The sequence below is a fragment of the Labrus mixtus genome, chromosome 23 (assembly GCF_963584025.1).
Source record: "Labrus mixtus chromosome 23, fLabMix1.1, whole genome shotgun sequence".
In the NCBI taxonomy this organism is placed as follows: Eukaryota; Metazoa; Chordata; class Actinopteri; order Labriformes; family Labridae; genus Labrus; species Labrus mixtus.
In genome coordinates this window covers 12,181,370-12,203,730 of record NC_083634.1, presented here as the reverse complement: position 1 = coordinate 12,203,730, position 22,361 = coordinate 12,181,370, and the positions used below count along the sequence as shown (strand labels likewise).

Below are 22,361 nucleotides of genomic sequence, written 5' to 3'. Positions count from 1 at the left end.
AATTAAGAAAAAGATGGAATTGATCACATGTTTCTGTTTTTTTGTGGAACAGTATGGTTTTTAATCAGCTCAAAGATTAAATGTCAACATATATTATGTCAGCAGCATTTTTTTTTACTGAATGGTGGAGCTGAAATTGATTCTCAGGCTTCTATTTCATTGTTTGGACTGGAAACCATCATTAAGTTGAGCTCAGTGACTTCAGTTTTTCTGCACCAAGCACTGATTTTGCAGGTGATTCATAGTCATATTGTGTTTAACTGGGAATTTCACCAGTGGCTATTAAATGAGCGGAATGTCTAAAAATAGTTATTTATTTTTGGAGTGTGGGCGATGTTCTGCAGTCTTACTTTGTGATTCAGGCTCCTAAAATGGATGTTTTTCTATTTCTGTGCCTACAAAACATGATTGATCTGGACCTGTTAGCCAATACATGGACAAGATGTGACATTTGGCCTTACACACTAGATATTTTAGAAGGATGCATTATACAATTATCAGTGGAAGCTCTATGAACAATGTTTTCTAAATAATTCATAATTTTTTATATTTCCCAAAACAATGGTCATGTTTTTATCCCATCTTATGGTCCAAAATGCCTTCCTTTATCAATTTGCCCAATCCGAATTGTCTTTGGCGATTGGCTTACAGTCGAACCAATGTCATAACAGACCAAAAAGACATACTTTGTGGTACGCTCAGCAATTCAAACCATGAATATGACATAAACATAAGTAAATGTGGTTCATTTAGCAAACTAGCTGCACGAACAAACACTCTGAAATCACCCACACAGATTCATGTTATCATATGACCCACATGCCCACTTAGATTCGTGGCTCTCTTCTATAGTCTTCCCACAATGCACTATTGCATGGCTAACAGAGATGATGGGCGAGGCTGAGATGTTGCGGCATGCCATTTATCTCTGTCAGACGCGGTTGAACACAAGTTCTTATTGGCTGCGCAGGATTCGTGATTGCTAAAGCGGCACCCCAGTCTCTGAGACCACGCTAATTAAACAGTGGGGAGAAAAAGAGCAAGAGGCCTTCACTCTCTGTCCTCTGAGGCTCACTTTCTGCTGCAACCAGCATTAACACAGCCTGGAGACTGAGCACACACAGAAACCCATCTTAAAATGCTATGACATTTCTAAGTCTTCAATTTTAGAATGATTTCTGCACATAATTTAAATGGGAAAATCTTACCTTTCAGCACTCAAGCAACCTTCCCAACAATTCAAGAGCTGCAGGACAACAAAAAGAGAACACTTTGTGTTAATTCATATTGTCATAAAGCTGAAATGATAACAGGGTGATGTCATTTTTTGGAAAAAGTTCAAGAGGTGTTGTTGAAGATAGCAGTGGGTTTTGTTGTGAAATTATCCTAATTAGAGCTACAAGTACGTGGCAATCTGCAGCCATGAGCTGAGCACACAGTCAGTGCTGCCATTGCTTTTCTTTAGTGTAAAGGGCAAACATTTATTACCCACTGATTACATTTGGCAGGCATATGTGTCTGACACTTAAGCCCTTGTAATTTTCCAACCCGTTACAATAAACTGCTTCTCCACCACTGATATTTAATCACTGCTTAAATGTGGTATATCTCCCATGGATTTCATTGGGGGACAAAATGGAGCTGTGAGAACAAAGGGGAAATGTAAGTTGGTGGGGGGGCACACAGCAGCTTTTTAGTGTAGTACTAATTAAAATGTGGGCGGCACTCAGAAGGTCAGAGATTGGCCAGAAAAAAGGGAAAAAAGGGGAACGTCACTGCTGATTGTGTGCATAAGGCGCTCAAGGTCTTGTTGATTAATACCAAGTTCACTTTCAAAGGGGGGAATCGAGAGAGATGGGAGAGAGAATTAGTCGTGTGACTGATAAACAGCGTATCTCTATGCTGTGTTCCCTTCCCTTCCCCTATTTTGTCTCTAGCTGGGAGATAAAATTCAGTGCTTGGCAATGGTTGCCAGCACAATTGATTCTGGCAGAGGAATATGACTGTAGAGTATGAGGGCTAAGTATCTGAATAGCTGCTGTCAAAATGCCGAAAGGGAATTCATTCCTAGTTTATATGCAAGCTATATTATGGAGTTACTAAGACTAAATGGCTACAGTTTGATGTACTGTACGCTGTCATTTCACCAGGACTGTTCTAGGCACGGGCTTATTGTTGATGTGCCTAGTTCCTTGAATGGAATAAAAGCACACATTTACTTGCAGAGTTGCTTAAACCATTTTTGAAATAAAAATAAACTTAATAAATGTCAAAATCTCAGCTTGTTCGCACTAAAAATTGACATTTAAAAAAACCAAACTGCAGTTTCTTGTATTGTTTATCTTCACCTATACTCAAGCTGAATTTGGGAGGAATCAAATGAAAAAGATAGAACAGAGTTTGGAAAGAAATAATTGGTAGCGCCATTGTGTCCAATCCATGAAAAAGGTTTCCTGACTGGTGTGGAATACAGGAAATGATTAATAGGTACACTCCAGCAATCAGCATGCAGTAAGAGAGCCACCTGTCAGAGGTCCTACTGCCTGTCATAGATCTATGGCGAATAATTGTCTATGAATGCAGACATTCATGTACTATCAGAACCTCATAGAACCAGCTGGTTGGCAATACAAGCAGAAGGAGAAGATATGATCGACTGATTTGATTGATAGATTATTGGACCGCTGAATACTGTGAGACTGCATGGAGATGCAGAAAATGGCCTGTTAGAAACTTAGAACAGCTCTTGATAATAAGGTAGCTTCCCTAAAATAGACAGACAGTCACAGTTAATCGTGCCCAAGTCTGTATTCACTTTTTAGTATAAATAGTGATAGGATATAGACATTAGTGCTTGTCATTCTACTGTAAAGTAACCCATTTAACAACCCTAATTGGAACGTTTATTGAGATATTTATCTGCACAGTAATACACTCAGTACACTTCATTCTTAAACACAAGAGAAGCCACAGAGTCTAATAGATTTAACAAGCACTGTACCCTTTAAGCAGCAGTTTGGCATCACCTTGACAGGTTTGAGATAATGCCTTAAATATCCAAAAATAATGAAAATGCAATGTGTAAAAACTGGGGAAATAGACATGATGACCTTCTTAAACCAGCATCTGTTGCACAGCACAACTCCAGCAAAGCAAGATTAGCCTGTGAGGCTGAAATTGTCCTATTATTTGACACCCACAGTTTTCCACTGCTCTGCAAATGGCAAATCACAGTATCTCATTTTTGTTTAATTTGAAATACAATTGTGAATTCCTACTCACAATGATTTTATTCAAAAGCCACAAAAAACACGTCTCAGCTATTGTGATTAATAGAATGGTGAGATTGAATTGGCACAAAGGAAAAAGGGAGAATGAAAGCGCTGTCGACATTTCCATTTGTATCTGTGACAACCGATCAAGCCGGCAAAGAAATTGATATTATCCTGCTGTATGTAAACATAGTCTTGGGATATCAAACCTGATGCTGTGCTACACCTACCTGAATAACCCTGTTATTGACAGGCTTTAGCACTACAGCTTTTTATTCTAACACTCTATGTCTATACAATGGCCCTCCCCAATTCCGACTTCCTGCTTTTTCAGTTTATATACTTAAATTTTCTAAGGACAAGAGACATTTCTTTCCCTTACACCTTGGCGACAGGGTCACTGTCCTCCCTGCTCTACTACCCCTCATCCCCCTTTCTGCACTTCCTTGAGATTTTTTCTCCCCTTTCTAAATTCTCTGTCCATTGCCCTCCTGACAGCCACCCATCAACCTGGGTGCAATTTAAAAAGCCCTTCAACAGCTGCCATTCCACAGGGCTGGCTATCAGTCCAGCTGCCAAAGCCCAGACAGGGACTCTGCTTCAGCAAGCAACTTTGAACGTCAGGTTGGTTTCCCCAATTCCAAATAGACTGAAGGTGAAAGACTCTATTTCTCAAAGATTGGCTCAGCTGAAGACAGGGTGACTGAGGTGGAGTTTTGAGGCAGCGTAGCTGCTTCCTTCCTGACATGTAACAGCCAACATCTGGCATGCAGTGTTGTGGTTTGGAGACGAAGCACTTTAACTCATGTAGGCTGATGAACATGAGTCAATAACACCCGCATCTTGCAGTCTGTTGTATTAAATTGTAAACATGATGATGCCTTGCAAAAAAGGGAAGGACCATGGGAGGAAACAGTGAGGGATGCATATTTGTGGCTATGTAGAGATGTATTACTTGCCTCTGTATCTGTGTTTGAACTAAAGCAGTGTGTGCCTGTGTGCCTGCCTGCGAACACTGCATACATTGCTTGTCTAAATGTGCATGTTGCCTGAAACAATCAAGTGAAAACAGCTCAGGCTTGAGGCTGGCCAGCCTGCTGCTGTGCACCTCTCTCTACCATATGTCTTTGTCAACAATATTTGCTGTGCGCAGAATGAGGGATGAAATCAATCCAAGTGCTGTTTTCCCAGTTGCTCCTTCTTGAAGGCAGAAAAAATTGTACTGATACTTGCCAGATCAGCCCACATTGTCAAATGTAACAACTGGCCACCATTGACATCCGCTGACAGACCATCTGGTCTCCAGTGTCCAATAGTCGTTTAGGGAAAGAATTGAATGGCTGAAGCCTTTCTCCTGTCTCAATTAGCAACAGGGAGAGATGGATGTTAGAACTGCTGTGGTGTTATGGACCAATCAAAGACGTTTGCTATGTGCCAGCTGGAAATTGTGTGGAGGTGGTCCAAAGAAGGCTCACACGGGCAATCTGGCACTTTTGGCAACGTTAGATGGGCCAAGCCACCTAGTGAGCCGCAAGACCACCACCAGTAACATTGCTGAAATTTGTGTGGAAAAAAAGACCCCTTGTGATGTTGAGACAGTCCATCTCATTCGGGGTCATAAGGTCCCCAAATTGTCAGCAGGCTATCAATACTGTAACACAGCTGCAGTTGTACAAACTACCACAACCATTTAAACAGACCCATCCATGTAATGTCAAAGCAAAGGTTAAGCAGGAGAAGTCAAGTGGAAAATAATTAAATAAAATCAAGACACAAAGAGCAGAGTAGGCTAAATTGGCCGACCCTGGGCAAGAGTGGACACAATTTTCACCAAGATTGACTGAATAGATGTATTCGCTGGCCTTTATTTTTCATAGTTTCACCCACTCAGCTGCTGTAGACTTCTGGTACACTTTAGCTATACTGCCTAAAGATAAAATCAACAGCAGAGTATGCAGAAAGGTTGTGTCAAGGGACTCAATAACAGATAATATGGTCTATAATTAAGTTTTATACATAGTTCATCTTTAAAAAATGCTGTCTATATGTTTTTCATACACACTTTGGATTTCAAAATGGTCTGATGCAAACATTTAAATTTCTTCCATTTAGCTGCTGCTACTGAGGTAATTTTAGCAGAAGGCCATTTCAGCTAAATTGTGTAAGTGCTGCATATGTCTAAAGGAGTGAAGCTATTTCCAACTGCTGCTTCTGGACCAGCCACAGCTATTGTGTTGGGGACTCTTCCTGTCCGCCAAAGCTTTTAGTCCATTGTGTACTAGCATCAATTTTGCCCATAGCCACAAGAACACATGAACAAAAGCTCCAGTTGGCTGGGTCACACTGTGATGTACCTGGGGGATGTACGCATGTTTTGCATGGACTGAGGAGGGTAACTGTTGGGTCCATTAACATCAGAGAAGGCTGCAGCTTCCAAGCTGAAAAATTGCCCTAAGCGAGCTGGCATTATGGGGAAGCATCTCCTCCTGATCCCATTCAGCAAAGAAAGTTAATGGAGTTGAAGTGGGTCGTCCCGAGTTAAATTGAATCTGCTACCAATGGAAAGGCTTTGATGTAGCAAAGATTCAGCAATTGTTGTAATTGTATGTGCAAGCCCAGAGAACCATCAGCCTCAGAGAGCAAGAAACTCTGAAAAAGAAATGTCTTGCACCAGTGGTCGCTTTACTCTGTTGGTAACAACATGCAGTTAAATACGATATTTAGTCGTCAGCCTACTAGAGAACTTTGTCGAGTTTAACTTTTAAACATAACACAGGGCACTATTCATTTTATAATTTAGGGATGTCAGTATTAGTTAAATACTGCCCAAACCATCTCAGTTGAATAAGGCCAAACAATGTACGTACTGTATATAATGTTTTGCTAGCATATTGACGAGAGTTACTACACATACCCTACATAACCTGTGGGTCATGGTTTCTGTTTTCTTTGAGGAATAAGCATTAATAAGATCATGTATGTCAGATATTTTCCCCCATGTCTCTCTAAAGCACTTTCAGTTTCTCTTTAGCCAACAAGTGTAGGATAAGTCATGGATCTCTAGTGGGATATATCAGTTAATAGTAGAAGTGTCCTTCCTATGCCCTTCTGTAATAGCCAAGCATCATTAGTGAGAGGGTTAGAGAGGGCCCAGCCATCCATATGTTTCAATAATTACCTTGCACTTCTGTCAAGGCACATACAGAAAGACTGAGTCTACACCAAGGCTCTTAAGACAAAATGAATGATGAGGAAACATTTATCTATTTTACCTATTTATCTATTTTTTCAATAAGGGTATTAAAAGCAGGTGAAAGGTACAACTATTCAGGTTTTATGTCATGCCAGAAGCTGTTGGTCATACCTCAGTCTTGGTTCTATAAAGGCAGCAGAATCTGCACTGTGAGTGACACATTACTTCTCTGTAATAACCCCCACCACCCCAATCCTAAACCCCCCCCAAAAAAAAAAAAAAAAAGAAAAGAAAATCAACCCCCCTATCTATTTTCTGCCTGGCTAGCCTTATGGAACTGCATATATTTTGTCTGATTACTCCTACCATATTCTCATACTGTTTAGTTCTACAGAGTTTGAGGAGCAGATTTTGAATTGAAACTGAAACAAAGGACAAAGTGCATACTAATCATAGACAGGTAGCATCTTGAATCCTGTGATGTGGTAAAAATATTTGGTATAATGATTCAATGGACTCCTTCACACAGGCAGATCATAAGAAAATACTGGAGCCCACGAATCACTTAAGGCAATTTATTAAGGTGCAAAAGACTAACGTTTCGACTACTCTACGTCTGATATGGACATTTCTGTGATGGGGCACAGCCTCTACAAACACCTACAGAAGAAGGTCTACTTAAACATGTTGAATGTACATTAAATAGATAATGAGTACAGTGAACCTGGTAGATTGTCAGCACCTGCCAGCATTCATTCCAAGAATTCTAATACATTTATTTGGTAATACATACACCTCCTGTTTGAGGGGCAAAGGTCACATGACTTGAGACATTAGTTTTTCTCAAATTTCCCATGGGGTGCAGCCCTAGACATTCTTACTTTCATTGACAGCAATTAAGTATTGCTTTAATGTTTTTCCTCAAATGTGACTACAGATGTGCAACCGTCACTTCTGCCCGTTAGCGAACTGAGTGACTGATAACATAACTGTAGCGTGACAGACAGTAGAGATGCTAAGAAACTATTACCTATTCAAATCAAAGTGATTAATATGCTAAGTATGTTAACTAGTTGATGGCAATTGCCATTATGTGTTAGCATCAAGCTAACAAATGATGTACAGTACATCCTGGTCCATCTGACAGAAATTGCTCTGTCACAGTTTTGTGAAAGAGAAAAATAATTCACACAAAAGTTAATTGACTATAACAAACCAACACTGAAGACAATGATACATTAATTTGCTTTTTTTTACCTTGATGTCTCAATTAATTCTGAGCCTGTGCTTGTGTTGTGAATAAAAAAGTAATTACATATGTATTTGGTACATAAAATGTGCAAAGAGTCAACAGTTTAATCATGCAAAAGCGTATTTAATGCAGCCAAAAGGACATGTCTGCATCAGGCCAACACTATTTTTTTAGATATATATATATTTTTATAGCTCAGATACAAAGTAAATTATATTCCTGTTGTGTTATAATATGAAAATCTTTTTTCAAATAAATAAATACCGAGTTTTGCATCCAAATGCAATGTCTGTGTAGGGGCTGCAGCTTCTTCACAGACTGAACATTGAGTTTAGCACCATTATATTTTCTCATTTTAAACTCAAATAAGCTTTACATTCCAGTAATGCTGACAAATCTAGACCTTTATACAAAGCCCACCGGAGCATAAAAAGGAAAATGGCAAATGTGTCGGTTGACAAAATCAGGATTGTATTCATTGTCTATGCAGCTGCAGATGACTATACTGTCCTTTGCCACAGCAGTTACATGGTATTCTTTCCTGATTTTTTTTTTATATTGAGACTTTATCCAAAATCAAGGAAATCAAGATGGAAAGATTTAGGAACACCTGGGATGTTGGTTCCATTTGTTCTGCATAGCACTACTTATTAAGTCAAGGAAAATCAATTAGTTACATTGAAATTCAAAATACACATTTTTTCCAATATTCATATTCATATTAGTCATATGCTCCAGATATGATGTCAAACTTGTACATTTAAAGTAGTTCACTTTATCAAACATCTAAATAACCCATCCTTACATGAACCAACTAAAAGATTTGACTCGAATCTTATGCTTGAACACTTTCAAAGCAATTAAGCATTTATTCAGCACACTGCAATCATTTCTTGCTCTCCTGCTGTTGCAGTCAGAAGTAATGTAATTGGTTATCATCATCGTCACACTCAAAATGTTAACACTATTTGCAAAAAAAAAAGTATAACTTTGAAACAGGATATGGGATATAAGCAAGCTTCAAAGAATGCATCCGATGACTCATGTCAAGTGCTGATATCTGCCTTTACTCTGAATGCTGTACACAACTTGTTTCTTGATGCATTCATTCAATCCCTGTCCTGTCTGCTCTCCCATGAATGAAAGTCTCCTCTAACAGCACACCACAAAAAGAACCTGCTCAGCCACTGGGATCAAGAATCTCCCCAGGCAAATCAGCAATTAGAGCCTAAGCTGCCTTGTAAAATCAATTAGGAGTTGTAGTATGTGTTACAGGTACAACACTGGCTGGCACCTCTCGCAATGGACCAGGATGAGCAGTTCAAATTGGACATGAATTAGTATGTAATCTGCAGCACTTGGACACAGAATGTTACATTAAGGACTGGTTTCAAACTGTGGGTTGGAGTTGCAAAAAAAGCTTGTTAATTTTTTGACAGCCACTGTTTATTTATTTAAGGGAGAGTTGTTCAATGATGAAAACAGACATGCCATGCCATTATTGTGAGAATGGTAGTGTGGACTCAAACTTTGCCTTGTAACGATAACGTTTTTTGTGCAGGCATCCATGTATGGGTTCTTCTGTGGTAGCTGTTTAAGTAACTTCAATACCATTGAGCTTTACTTCAGTAAAACCTGCAATACCATTTTTAGGTTCATTCATGTTTGCCAATGAACCAATCTAACAGATACTGAGCAAAATTTGCATTTACTTGTACTTCTTTGACCTTGTAGTTATTTGACCTTTTTTGCCAAATAAGTACCTTGCTGCTTTCTAAAACAGTCTCATGAGAGAAGGGACATGGAGATATTATGAACAACCCCTTTTTATATGCTCTTCCCTGAAATATGAATATGAGGAAAAATTTTATTGTGTCCCCATACAGTATGTTTTTGCCATAACTTTAAGTTTGCCAGTATTGCACGTTTAGTGGAACGGTATTCATTCGTAATCGTTTCTGTCTGCTTATCTACATTTTCACTCTACTTATATCTTGCTTTGGTTTCCACCAACTTAATGGCTCTGAATCTGCTGAATGCTCATTTGTTCACTTGCTTTCTTTTTTGCTATGTCTGTTTTCTATTCAGTACTCTGCAGGTAGCATACAATGGAACCATTCATCTACGTTTCTGAAAATAGCTTAATTATTGTCATGAGAATAGTTAGACTGAGCCAAATCCGCAAAGTATTGAAATTTAAAATCAACATTAACAATGAATTATGAGGTTAATGAGTGTGTCACTATGATTAACCCCACACATATAACACATTGTCTATTAACTCATTGCCAATAAATACATATTAAAAGCACATCACTCTTAGTTTGGTAAAAGGCTTTGCCATGGAGTGGGAATTTGCTTTGTAAGCGCTCAGGTCGGAAACATGCAGAATGAGCCATTTATTTCCCAATGAAAGCTGCTTCTTCAACTTCCACACTGATAATTAATGAGATCGACATTTTCAATTATCTGTTTCCTGCCTTTACTTGGCTGTTTGAGTGCGCAGAGAAAGAACAGCTGTTAGATTCAACGGGGTAGGAAGACGGGTGATAGGGAACAAAGAGGGCAGCATCTGCCTCTTTGAAAGATGGTGTGTTATTTTGTTCCATCAATATCTTTGTGTGGCATACCACCACTGGAGCAGATTACCTCCAGGTGTTTCTGATAAAGTTGGACACGACATAATGTACTAGTATTGGTAAAGTTATGCAAGCAGACATGTGGTGCGTTCAATGTTTCATCCTTGAATTGAACAGTTGGTGCAGAGGCCTGTGCTGCAGACATAACTGGTTGTGTGATGCTGCTCGGTTCCCCTTTCCTTAGAAATACTGCCATATACAAACACGAGTAAAGCACTACTTACTGTAAAACTTCACAGTACTCTCCCCAGGGTGTGTGACAGATGTTAACTCCTTTTTTCGATGTAATATACAAGCAGCTTTCCTGACATCCCTGCCCATGTGGTAACTTGGCAAATTCACAATAGCCTTTCAGAGTTGTTTAATGTCTAGCAAAGATTTTTCACTAACAAAGTGGGTCATGTAGAGGCATGGGGCCCTTTTTTTATTTTTTTTATTTTAACTTCCACCAAGGTCAGTAGGTCTCTGTTGGCTTATGGCCTATTCAGCTGGGAGCTGCAATTAGGCTGTGAAAACATGTATCATACCGGGTTAGTCACCAGCTTCACTTGCCCACTAGTACCTTACATACATCACCCACGGTTGCACCACACAGAGTATTTGGAAGGCCACAGTGAGCCCACAGGGGAATCATTAGTTCATATGTAAATAATATGAGGAATAGATGCAGATTTCACCTTGCCTGCTTGGATAGGGAGGTAATAGCTTGGGAAATGACAAACAAGGGTCATATAGCCCGGTCACTGCAAATGCCTTTGGTTACCAGTGTTGTTGTGATTCTGCATAAAAACGGGGGGATGGAAAACTGCAGACCAAACACATACTTGACATGCAAAAATATAAAAGAAAAAAGACTTACAGGTATGGAATTCGACACGTGCATAAAAATAAATGTAAATAGAATTAGGTAGCACTTTTTGCATGTCATGTTGCTTTTTTAGGGTGTTGATGCCGTTATTCTTTTGTTCCAGTGACAGTGTGGCCCCATTAATATGTTTTTTTTTTTTTTTTTTTGCATTTGTATAGTTTCTGTGAGAGAAGGCAGACCCTGCTGTGATGAAATAGTTTCACGCCGAGTTCAGTGAAGCGCACGTAGTTCACTGAATGCTGTTGTACATTCTCACTTTTTGCACATCACAGGCGATGCAACAGCTCATTCTTCCTCACTGGGCCCGAGCGAGTCAAAGATGCAAATGCGGGCATTCAAGCATGGAACCCCTGACCTCAGTAGGCAAGTCTGAAATTATAGAACAGCCAGCACTTTTCCCTTTCTCCTGAAAGAACGTGAAATATGCATTAGCTCATTTATTTTTTTCTTAACAGGATAAAAAAAAACACCCACAGGGCTGGTTTTTTTATCATCTTGCTTTTAGGAGCAAAAAATTATCAGAAACATGACAGAGGGTGACAGACTCAGTCTGACTTTGTGTGCTGCCATTTCAGATCATATCTGGCACGCTGAAGTCAGGAGATTTTTACAGTCAGGTCAAACCACAGTAGTTTGAAAACAGTTCCGATTTCAACTGTGACATTGGTACACACACAAAGTAAAGACCAATTTCACATCATGGCAGACACAAAAGGTTCCACACCATGTTTTTGAGGTTTGCGGGAGATAATATAGCCAGAAAATTCTGTGTGACAAGCTAAACAATGACACACTTTTTTGACTGCATTACTGTTCTGCCTTTGTGTCAGCGCATGCTGTTGTCTACGGCAATCACGGGAAGCACCACAAAGCACTTTTTGAATAATGAAAGTACTTGGTTCATATTTTCAAAGCCTCCAAGCCTGGCAGGAGGTGGAGAACACATAGTAGAATACAAATCATCCTAAACTGGCATAATAAACTGTGATTTGATTTTTTCAATATATATGAATCCACCTGAATATCAGCACTGTGAGAGCAACTCTATGGGAAGATTTCTCACCACAGATCTTATTTGGCGGCAGAAGTGGAAAGCAAGAAAACGCTCCATCAGCCCTCATAAGCATTTCAAAGCAGTCAGTAGTGTTGTAGATTCAATGTGCCACACAGCTGGGCTTACATTCAGCACTCCTTGTGTCGGGTGCTTCTGGGGCTAAGAAGAAAAAAAACGGAGTTGAGTTTGTCGCAGTCCAAAGCCGTGCGTCCACCCATGTGGAACGTGCTGAAAAATAATTAGCACAATAACACGGTGAAAAAAAGGAAAGGCAACTTGAGGAAATCAACTGTTAAGAAACATCTGAGGCCTCAGCAAGCTGTGCCTAAGCATATGTTCCTCCGGTGTTTTCAATAATGCTCGATCTTCAGTTCCTTCAGGAGAGAAAAAAGAGATCTATTTATAGTTGTTCAACTTTTATAGTTCTTCAAACTGGACTGCGACTTGGCTGTATGTCAGTCTGGATTAATTCCCCAGGTAGATATATAAAAATTGTTTGAGCTGCGGAGGAGCGATCATTAACTTTAACATAGCTTTACATTATTTTTTGTTTTTTCAATGGATTCCATCAAAAGAGAAGTAAACGTGCGGGTTATCTGTTATCAACATGATTGAACCTGGAAATGTTTTGTAGACACATGAAACTAAATTTGAAACACGAACTTACCACATACCTCATTTTAAATCATTTTTATTTCAACCTACTGTACATGTCTCAAAAGGCAGCCTTTAAAGGTTTCCTTTATACATAAACCAGTGTCACCATATTTCCACTTACGAAACAAAAATTCTTCCAGTGAAAATTCCAGACCAGCCATGCTGCTGCTTTCTGTAAAATTCACCCGAAGTCTCCTTTTATATGACCTGAAGTCATATATTTTTGGTTTTTATGGCTTGTCAAGTCTGCTGTCTTAGTTATCTTGCTCTAACATCACAGTATTGGTCCGTCCAAGCTGCACCTTGGAGATAAAGAAACTGTCCTAGCCATGTATGAAGTACTGCTCAGTTTTACAGGACATCGCTGTCATAGCTGTGATAGACTTTAATCTAGCACCCCGGTGAAGTTCATTCGCTGATATTTGGAGACAGTATGTTGGCCGGCACCTCATATAATCAGGAGTCCATAACAGTGAGTTGTAATTATCCGCACCTATACAGTCCTCCCACTCAGTCTATTCTGCAGGGGCTTACTGCAGCAGCTCGTCTGAATAGGGGGTATTTATACATGAAATTAAGGTGTAATTAAAATTGGTCTGGTGCTAAAGGGGCTGAAGGTGATTATGCTCATTTGCATAGTACACAGATTTCTTTTTTTTTTAAATGCTGCCTTCACAATTACGACTGGTTCTAACAAGTTTTTAGACATCCATCATTTTTTTTATATTTCAAACAAAACCCCGAACTCTGAGATGATTAGAAAAAGTGTTTATGCGCGATAACAATTTGTATTCTTATGTGTCTCCGGGGTACGGTGAAATGATTGACATGCCACTGCTGTTAGTTTAACAGACTTAATTCTGAATGTCGATCTTGTTTTTTATTTCATGGCGTCTAGCAGATGTTTTCTACTCTGCCTGTGTGAATGAATTCCTGCTTGTTCTCCATAAGTTAGAAAGCGTAAGCAATGAAACATGATTCTGGTGGAAATCTGATCACTTAAATTGACATCGGAAAAATAAACATTAGCATTCAGCTCCTTTTTCATGGGCTTAATATTTTCTAATTTGCTCCATTGGGCTTGTTTTGAAGCAAATGGGGGACTATTATATGCGCAGAGGACCAAGGAGGAACTCATTACTTCTCACATTATCACCGCAAACACGAAGAGGAAAAACTGAGCCTGGTCGCAGGGTAAAGCCTCCATGCGTCTCGTCCAGGTTGTAAATGGACCCCTCTCGGGCTGATTCGCCATTGCGTCCTAAGCCATTCCTGATATTTGGTGAAGGGATGTCATGACTGCTCCAGCTGTCACAGGCACAGCTGTTCACTTTCCCCTTGAGTGAGCAGAGCTGCTTTTGCCCTGCGGCTTGATGGCGTGTGTGTGTGTGTGTGTGTGTGTGTGTGTATGTATGGAGGGGGGGGGGAGTGTGTCCAAGCGCGAGCATGCAGGGATACTGACAAGGTGCACAATGAACGAAGCTTATTCCAAGATACAGGACTAATAGCAATTGTACACAAGTAAACAGGGAGCAAAGATTCTGTTTTACAACTAGGACGTAAATCTATCTAGGAATAACAACGATTCACGAGAGAGTGTGACTCAAGTCTGAGACTCAGACTGTGAGTGCCATCTCTGGTTACCAACTGTTTCAGATAATCTAAAAAAGTTAATTTATTTGTATTTATTTATTACAGTATCGGATTGGTGATCAGATTAGGGCACACACTGATCCCATTCCTAATCCCATGTTTAAGGCAATATCTGTGTCATTTCAAATACTAGAGGTGTGTGAAAAGCTGTGTCTTTACTCAAGATTTCATTGAAGCTATGAAATACTACTCACATGTTCCCTTTTGATGACAGGTACTGTACTGTTGCATTTGCTTCGTGTTCAAAGAGGCTCCAGAGACCTGAGGAAAAAGGTGCTGCTGATGTATGCATCGCTACTTGATTGATGCTTCTCCCCTTTGGCCTGGGCAAGCATTTACTTTATCATAACGCTCTTCACACCACGACTGTGTACCTCTTGAGGTCTAGGTGTCTGAGGTGCTAAAAGGGGCCATATTGATTACATACTGAAACAGTCAGTTATGATGAATGGATGCTCGCTAAATCAAATTCGGAGATTAATCGGCCAGCGGCTGTGTCATTAGGGCTTTGTGATGGCTGAATTAATATGGTGATTAAATGAGAGGTTGCTACTATGTCAGCATGTCAGCTCTGACAAGCTGACCCTGAATCAGCTGGTAATGGAGTAAAAGACACTTCATCATTTCACACCTATAACGACTGTTTGACCTTTGGCATTTAAATATATCACCTGAGGTTTTTCTTGTATTTGTTGCCTGGAAAAGCCGTCGTTCACATGAATGAAAACAGCTAGGCAATGAAAGGTTTTGAATTTCACGTTAAAAAAAAGGAATCCCTGCATCAACTAAGAAAACAACACAGCCATTGTGTAAGGTCCAACACAACCAAATGTGAAAAGACTATGATGTGTGCTGCATCTATATTGGTAGAGCTAATAAAAGTACTCTTGGCTGGCAGGAAAATGCAAATGCTGACAAAATCAATGCACCCTGCTGCCAAATCCACAGTCACTAGCGAGCAGATTTGACTCATTTTGCAAACAGGCAATACTTATACACACACACAATATGCACACACTCTCACACACAGAGACAAATCTGTGATACACCGTGTCCCTATGACCCTTATGCTCCATATGGTCAAGAAGAGGGCAGAGAAAATAAGCACATGGCTCCATGGGTGACTGCAGCTTGGCAGTAAGAGAAGCCCAGAGGTCCAGGGTGTTGAAGCAACATGGCCATGGTTGGTACAGCCCTCTTTTCCGTACCAGTGCCTCCTGTCCTGCTTCATATACTGTAGTGTTTTAAATAAACATGGTGGTGGTGGATGACAAAAGACTGGATATTTCTTTTCTTTTTTGGCTGAAATGAGCCCCATACTGAAGCAGATGTGCGTCAGGCTGCCAAGCAAACAAACCATACATAAATCATGTATGTACACAGAACGCGGCTATGAGCACTGAGCTCCCATGGTGCATGAATGTTTTACAAAAAACATTTAAAAGGATGAAACTATTGTACCCTTTACTTGATGGATGTTTGTTATTGTTGCATCAACAATATTAAAAATTGAAATTTCAAGATTCTAACTCAAATCTTCCCCAAGTATGTTGTTGATCATAGTAGAATTTGTTCATCTTCAAGCTTCAATGACAAATATGTTATTAGCAATATGAGACCACCAACCCTGACATATTCAAACTGCTGTGTCAACAGTATACAAATGTAACTCTAAAGATTCTTATTTTAAATCTACAACCGTAGTGTTTGCTGTTAAAATTGAATTAATTACTTCAAAATTAAAAGCTCCAATGAAAATATATTTATCAAAGTTTAGGGTCCAACAAACACAACATTTCCAAACTGATTACTACTAAAGCAATGACACACAAAATACATAATTGTTTAGTTAATGAACAACAATAGCTTATTAGGAAGCTTTTCAGAAAATACATTCTGCAAAAGCAATTACTCACAGTACAAGTGTTATTTAGTGCAAGTTCGCAAGTAGTTTGAGATACATTTTGGTTTGACATGTTAAAATAGTTTCTGGACACATTTAATTCAGCTTCCTTAGCTCAATTGTAGTGCCCCACAATTAGATGTGAAGACATATACTGTACAAATAAAGAGGAGGAACCCAGAGGCCAGACCTTTACATTTCCTATCACACTTGTAAAGTTAGGACTTTACTCTCTTAACAACGCACCTTTTTTTCTCATAGGAGAAGTGGATTTGATTGAAATAAACAGTGTTGCATCTTACATTTTTTTAAAGTTCCATTCTCCTCAGTTTCCTCTCCTTAAAAACAGACATAACAACTGAACCTGCTGCAAAGCCCAAAAATGATTCTGCATAAACAACCTCTTTAGTTGAAACGTTTTAGTAAAATAAATATTTCTCATAAGTTTTCAAAAGCTGTATTGATAATGTTTAATAGCTGGATTTCATTCCTGGGCTGCTGATTTAACAAAACCCTTACCATCACATCTAAGACCATATATTTGGCTAAATCCTACATGTGAATACTACGTAGTTGACCTCTTTGTGAATTTCTATTTACAAAATGTCAGCTGAGCCTATGTCATAACTACTACACAACTTACATACTGTGCTTCAACCTCCCTATGTGCACCCCTCTTTTCGTTTCCAGGGGGATGGGTGCTCGGTGTTAGGGGGCTTTTAAATTTTTCTCAGTGTTGCTGAAAGCACTCTCTTTCCATTATCAATGGGGAAGAATATGTGCCAATCCCTCTTTTGTCAGAACGCATGCAGCCAGTAGCAAAAGCTTTTATGTCTTTATGTAATTTGTGCCAGTGACAGTGCCCCAAAAACATTTTACAGTGTTACTCTTTAGTCTTGCCAGTAGAAACCATACAGTGCATTTATTGCAAACCACTAAAGTAGATGGGGAACCTGCCCCCAACAAAAAGATCATCCCTTACCAAATAGGACCACAAGATGACCTCTAGACATTCTGATGTGTGAAATAATGTTATTATGGCACACTATTCATACAGTGTGATTGGCCATTCACATGTGGCCATATCTTCCAAATGGTTTCCTAATTTGAGTGGACGGGTCCACCATTGGGTCACCCGCCAGCACAGTCATGCATTTGACCAGAAATAAAGCTGAAATCAATTTCCCCTGGTCTCTCTGTGGGGCCTTTTCAATGGCCTTGTGTTTGTGCTGGAGGGAGCACTTACTCCACTTCTGCTGACCTCTTTGTCCTTTTCCCTATGAGCAGATCACTCCCATTGAAATGATAACTGCTTTTCCATTTGTGGTCAAAACAACGGGGCACACTTTTGAAAACCCCATTGGCTTTTAAAGCACTTAACCACTGTTACCAGAGAAATGGATTTTAGGACTTATCAATATGAGTCCAGGAAAAGTAAGTGTCAGAAATCAAACCAGATGCTACCATGGGACTATTTCCTTTGACCTGTATGATTGTTGGCTACTCATATATTCCTGTATGTTGATTTAAAGTTGTTGGAATTATATAGTGCTGCTTTTTTTTTTTTTTGCTGCATCTTAAACATCTATGATCAGATCATGGTCATCAGAAGTGAGTAATACGCTGATTCAGTGTCTGTAAAGTTTGGCTTAGTATGTAACCCAAAAGAAACAAATAGAAGCAAATACAATCATTTCCAAACTTTGTGTCATATGCCGATTGTAATTCAATTACTGTACCACCAAGGAGGCCTGGAATCTGTCGCAGAATGGCTCGTTCCGACTCACTGCTTTGGGTAATGGTGTTTTCTTTGCTTGGGAAATGAAATATAATATCATTAAATAGAGATATGCAGAATGAAGTGTCGACAGATCCATCTTGGGTGCCTGCTCAGTCTGTTTGTGGGTGCTGAGTGGCTCCCCAATGACAGATCCAGCTTATCATTGAAACATTCCGCTCATGGAAATATGGTGTTCTGGCTCATTCGACATTTTCAAGATTTATGGTTGTCAATATGTTGAGGTTAGAACAAACACAGGAAATTAAGAAATCTATGAAAAACGCACACCCAAAGATGTTTTGTTAAAATGGAAATACTTTTATACTTCCATAGATTCACCTATTGGACTTTATTTGTATCTGTACAAGGATAAAATCATTCTTGAACACTGCTACCATCATTGAGCCAAACTACTGACTAGATACAGCAAGGAGTGTTTTCAGTATTTAACCCACCCCAAAGATAATATTTGCAGTGGTACTACTGCTTTTAGTTCCAGATAGCAGCTAAGAGAGACTGAGGAGGGGGAAAATGAAGAGGAGAGGCAATAAAGAAAAGCTTTGATGTTGTCATGCATGATTGTGCCGAAGCATCCTCAGGCTTGTGTCGAGTCTGTTGATTTAGTGAGTGCTGCAGAAACGAGAATACAGATGGCTACTGGTGCTATTTGGGGCCGGGCTCTGAGAATTAAAACCCCTCCGACATCCTTTATCTTGGGTGACACTTCAAATACTTCAGACACGAGCTTCAGATTTTGTTCCACAAGTTGTGGCATGATGCCCATTTAATTAATTTGCTTGGGGGGTGGGCAGACTGCCATTAGGAAAAAAGACTATGGGAAGGGGCATATGAGCAATTGAGCCTGTATATGAAAATGTCCATTCCAGCGTACATAAGAGGTCATTTATTTGTTCTAAAATGGAGCAAAAAAAATATCTAGGCAGTATTCTTGTTCTAAAATTTAACAAAACCCATAAGCATAGCCACATATTTAACAAATCTCTATCAAGTGGGTACCAATTTTCACCCAACAAGATGCATGCAGTAGCTCAAAGTCAATATACATTTTGGAAGAGGTACCATTTATAACAAAATATAATCCAATAAGTTGACTTTTCGACAGAAATGTATTTGTTTTAACTTATATCAAAAATAAAACAAAATGGAAGGTATAACTCTGAAAACCAAAGCCAACCATGTGATAGTTTGGCAACGACTGCTAACTCTGGTGGCACACATGAGGTCTCCAGGTGTTTGGGTCCTGCCTGTCTCTAATGCAACAGCAGGGCATTCCAAATGCCTAACATGATTCTGCACCTGAGCTCAAGCCTGGAGAGCCAAACAATATGGGGGTGTTTTAATCCAAAAACTAGTCCATGGATCATGCAAGCATCCACTTAGGCAAAGGTGACAGATGTTTCCCTATAACAGACCTGGGAAAGAAATAAATAACTGCAAAGTGCAACAAATGAGTTGCGTCCACTCCATGTGGTGGACATCTGTGCTACAGACTGCCTCGAGTTGTGGCTCAGGTCGCTCTGTGTTAGTATCAAGGGATGATTTTGCTCTGAATACAAATACGATATTTTGATGAAGCTGTTCCCTTTGTGTGTAACAATACAATATAGTTCAATACAATGCAATTTCATAAGATGCAATAAGATACAATAGGATATGAAACACTTAGTCACCATAAAAAGTAAAAGGAATTTAGCTGTCCCCACAGTAGTAATATAAAAGAACAAGAAGAAGAAGCACAAACCAATGACAACCACAAACTACATTATGGCATGTTACCTATACTGCAAATGTTTCCATAATACTCCAAATGTATTCAACTAAATCATTTAGGCATGTAGCTGATTTTAGATTTAAAATAATCACCAAATAAATCAATTATAACATTGTAGCACTTTGATGGACATGACTTTGGTTCTTTCAGGTTGCACTGAATACTAAATTCCTTTGAACCCACTGAAATTGAATTTATCATGTAAAACATTAATGCCTTCAGTTAAAATAATGTTATCCCAGACATTTGAGTATTTTAAGGACCTGCAGTCACTCCTTTATAACCTGAGAGACATGACCTTAACTGAGTTTTAATTTCCACTGACAGACATATTCCACACTGAGGATTTCATCTGCATGTAAATAGTCTGATGAAATGGTACCTATTTTCTCCCTTTGTTCCATCTTTTTTCTCTTAATGTGACACACTGGCAGCAGCCTATTGTACATTACACTTGCAAGTCATGCACATTTGGCTAAACACAGCTCAGAGGCATAATGTAATCAGGAAAGCCATATTCTTGTCGCGCAGAATACCCAATATTTTAGAAAATGGGATTCAGCGCATTCTCATCAAACCCCCTGGAATGAAATATGATTTTTTTTTATGGCTGTGGTATTTGCTAGAATAATATGCTCGCCAGGTGAATAATCACACTGGCTGGAAGTGACAATCCAGTGCACTGTGCCATAAATAAGATGGGAATGGGGCAGAAGGAAAATTATGATTATCCCTTTAGGATGGTGTTCTGCTGTTACTATACTAAAAAATAAGACTAGTGCTCATATATTCAAACGCAGGCTGTTTGGCACTACCCAGTGCCCCAACACTCAAAAGGGCTTTAGATGAATCACAACTGTGATGACATGCATCCCCAAACAGTTAAGCCACTGTTTGATGAATGTGCTCCACTGAATACACTGAATGTGGAATATAGTTGGCAGGGGTTAGGTGACAGGATTCAGCTTGTAAGCCACAAAACACCCTGTAAATTCAACTGTTTTCTTTCTAAAAGCTAGAAAACATGTGTCACTGCTTGTGCTGCCATCATTATCAGTGGTATACAGACAAACATACAAATACAGAGGCTTTAGAGTCTACAGCCATGTCGATGGCTCTATCTGTACAAGACATAGAAGTGCTATGAGATATATGCCGATGTTGGTATGGTAAGATGTTAACATGCTCACAATTACAATCGAAAACCTTACATTTCAATAGGTATTATCTTTATCTTCTCCCCATTGAAACTGAGAGTAGTAACATTCTAGCATTTGCAAATTAGAACTAAACACAGATAAATAAAGAGGTTGAAGGATCTGTTACCAGTTTTTTTTTTACAAGATGATTGACAAATGGAAAATAAATAGGTTTACGATTACAATAAAGTTATAATGATTGTTTTGAAGGGTTTCCTGTATGATTGTTCAAATGTCATGGAAACAAATTCTTGACTTTGTGATCTTTCAGACTAATGTTAGAACAACTCACCAAACATCTGAAATAACAATTTTTCAATCCACAAAGACTTGATACTTGTACATCTTAAAATGAATATTTCTTTGATTTATTAATACAATAAGATTTTTAATTTATCTTAGTTAAGGTTGCACCTACAGTTCCCCTTTCATAAAAATATTGAGAATGGAAATCAGGTTCATTGGATAAAACCAAAAAACTATTGATAATTTGAACATACTGTAAAATCATTAACTAGACAGGTTTTTTGCTCTGAACTGTCTAGATAATATTCTGTCATTAAGGTGTTCATTCTTGGTACTCATTTCACTTATATAAGGGTTGCTCTTTTGTGCTTGAAAATTCAACTTCCCATCCTACCAAGGGGGATTTCAAGACATTTACACCTTGGCTTGCAAATTCCGATAAGAGCAGATTTATCAAGATAGTAATCTCAAAACTGATTGTAATTCGCAGATTTTATTTCTGACATATACTTTTATAGCGGCCATGACCTTCAAAGTCACTGCTTTGTAATGGAAAGAAACCAGTAAGCCTGAGTTAGTTAATCACATCCAGAAATTCAATACCAGACTCCCTCAATCCAGTTACTCCGTCAGAACAACAGATTGGTAGTAAATCTGTATCGGGGCTCAAGTCTTTGGAATGCCACAAAGGGGTAGCTTGAAAGAGGATGGATACATCATCTTTGTCATTCTACACCACTAACCTTAGTCTTAAACTGGTGAATGATTTCTGAATTCTCCTTATAAAATGAAAGAAGGGAGGCTCGGTCACACCAAAGAGGTCAAAGAAATCAAGGGAATCCAAAAGACTTGT

At 39.1% G+C, this 22,361-nt stretch overlaps 1 protein-coding gene across 1 annotated transcript in view; it reads right to left on the bottom strand.

Moving 5' to 3' along the window:
* The window catches only part of LOC132958404 (receptor-type tyrosine-protein phosphatase delta-like), a 353,687-nt gene that overhangs the window by 141,728 nt on the left and 189,598 nt on the right, over positions 1 to 22,361 (bottom strand). The window contains exon 9 of the mRNA XM_061031189.1: positions 1,209 to 1,246. The gene's annotated coding sequence lies outside the window, so the exon portion shown is untranslated. The remainder of the gene's footprint in view (positions 1 to 1,208; positions 1,247 to 22,361) is intronic.